The 2,500-nt window shown below is 50.2% G+C and overlaps 1 non-coding gene across 1 annotated transcript in view; it reads left to right on the forward strand.

Annotated features, from left to right (window-relative positions):
• The first annotated feature begins 2,349 nt into the window (after nt 1-2,349).
• LOC148790845 (18S ribosomal RNA) overlaps nt 2,350-2,500 on the forward strand; it is a 1,809-nt gene continuing 1,658 nt past the window's right edge. Inside the window, exon 1 of the ribosomal RNA XR_016078129.1 lies at nt 2,350-2,500. This exon is cut by the window's right edge and continues 1,658 nt beyond it. This is a non-coding gene — a ribosomal RNA (18S ribosomal RNA).

A 2,500-nucleotide genomic window follows, 5' to 3' on the forward strand; every position in this document is an offset into this window, starting at 1 on the left:
TGGCGGGCGTGTGCGTGCGCTGGCGGGCGTGTGCGTGCGCTGGCGTGTGCATGTGCGGGCATGTGCATGCGTGAACTGCCAAGTGTGGATGTGCTGTGGTGCCCCCGTGGTGTCATGGTGCAAGTGGTTAACGTGGTGCCTCCACGTGCGGTGACCAATATTAGAAAACACTAAAATACCATGGTGTGTCATGGTGCAAGTGTTTAATGTGGTGCCTCCACGTGCGGTGACCAATATTAGAAAACACTAAACTACCATGGTGTGTCATGGTGTAAGTTGTTACTGTGGTGCCTCAACGTGCGGTGACCAATATTAGAAAACACTAAACTACCGTGGTGTGTCATGGTTACTGTGGTTACTGTGGTGCCTCCACGTGCGGTGACCAATATTAGAAAACACTAAATTACCGTGGTGTGTCATGGTGCAAGTGGTTACTGTGGTGCCTCCACTTGCGGTGACCAAATATTAGAAAGCACTAAACTACCGTGGTCTGTTAAATGTGTTAACACAACACGCGTAGTGCTTTCTACTATTGTAGTGACAGGGCTTTAACACACCGTGTAGTAGTTTACAGCCCTTCTACACCCACCGTGTGTAGTGTAGGGCTGTAACACAACCACTTGTGTTAGGAGCACCAATTCCACCTTCCACCTTTGCATGGTGTGAAGTTTACAGACAGCCCTATTAACACAGGGCGCAAGTGGGTGTGCATCATGGTGGATGTGCTTACACTTCACACAACGCCCCATGCTGCATCATTTTGCACTATGTGGGTGCACACACCCACATTGCAATTGGTGCCTCATGTGGTGTGTCGTGGTGCAAGGGATGTGCCCGCCCACAATGCACTTGTGACCATTGTTGCTCTTTCAACATATCACCCATACACACCCCCATGTCACCGCTTTGATTGATAGTCCCAAACTCGTCTTTGTGCACCTTTCTTGCATGAAACTAGCTCACCTTTTCATAGAATTAGTGTGGGAGTGTTCCCTTTTGATTCCATGCAATCCCATTTAAGACCAATCTAAGCCGTACATCTCAAGATAACCCCAGTATGATTTTTCAGAGAAGTGATGTTTCTTGCTGGCAGAGCCCCAAAAGCTTAACGTACTCTTTGAGGGGGGGTGGTGACTCTGGGGGGGTTCCCCCCTGGGGGCGCCATTGGGCGAGCGTTGGCAGTCATGGGGCTTGCCCCTCGTCACCCATGACGCACGGGTAGCGCAGTTGCATGCACTATAGGCGACATGAAGGCACATTCATGGTTACCGAGCGCGACATGATAGCGCAATGACGTGCATCAAAATGTGCAAGGTTTTACTTGATAGTGCATGCTGCTTCACGAGGACGTGCACTAGAAGTAATCTGGGAGTGTGACGATGCACGCGTTGCAGCGCAACGTCTGTTGAGTGCCCCTTGATTGCAAGCGATGTGTGTTGTGTTGGGTGCCCTCGGCAGCATGCGCGGTCGCACTTGCTGTGTTGAGCACTGTGTGCGTTGCCGCAGCCTTAACTGTGTCGTCCCGCACGTGCTAGTGAACACGCGTTTGTGGGTTAGCGATTCTGGGTTAGGTGACGTGCAAGGTGTTTGGCAATTGTGCTTTGGGTGCCTCCCCGCATTCTGCCCAGGGCACTCTATGGTGCTTACGCGGTTGGCATCTCTCGCATTTCTTGTGATCTCCTGGTGACCCTTTTCGGATGTTGATTCATGTTGACCCTATGAGTGGGAATGGTGCAACACGGTTGGCATTTCTTGTGATCTCCTGGTGACCCTTTTCGGATGTTGATTCATGTTGGTGGTATCTTTCTGTGCTTAGTGGGGCCTTTGGGTGCTGCTTTCCTCGGCCATTCTACGTGTCATTGATGCGTCGTTGGTTTGGGGGGTGGCTGCCTGAAGGTGTACGCGATGCGCGTGAGTGGTGTTTGGATGGCATGTGTTGATGGGCTCTGTGCTTCTGATCGGAACCATTAACCTTCCGCTCCTCTTCAGTTTCGCCCAAGCTAGTTGTTGCTATCTGGGCGTGTGCGGATGGTTCCTGTGTTGCCTACCCAAAGAAATGGAATTTATACCCCTCGAGTGATAGTTTGTCTCTCTCCTCCCACGGTAGGGGGTGAGGCAGCCATGAACATGTAGAACGTGATGCCATGCTCTGTCTTGTGATTGTGCAATGCACTCGGCACATATCTATTGTGTGTTCTCTTGGATGCGGAATATGCCAAGGGTAGGGTCCTTAGGTCCCTTGTTACCACCCTATTATATGTCCTGATATGTGATCAACAATTGCAACTGCGTAGAGCGTTCGATGTTTTCGGATGGTCTCATGCGGGTTGTGATGTGGACAAGGAATGCTACCTGGTTGATCTTGCCAGTAGTCATATGCATGTCTCAAAGATTAAGCCATGCATGTGTAAGTATGAACTATTTCAGACTGTGAAACTGCGAATGGCTCATTAAATCAGTTATAGTTTGTTTGATGGTATCTACTACTCGGATAACCGTA

This window comes from Nelumbo nucifera, chromosome 6 (assembly GCF_055504915.1).
Source record: "Nelumbo nucifera cultivar China Antique chromosome 6, China Antique-T2T, whole genome shotgun sequence".
Taxonomy (NCBI): Eukaryota; Viridiplantae; Streptophyta; class Magnoliopsida; order Proteales; family Nelumbonaceae; genus Nelumbo; species Nelumbo nucifera.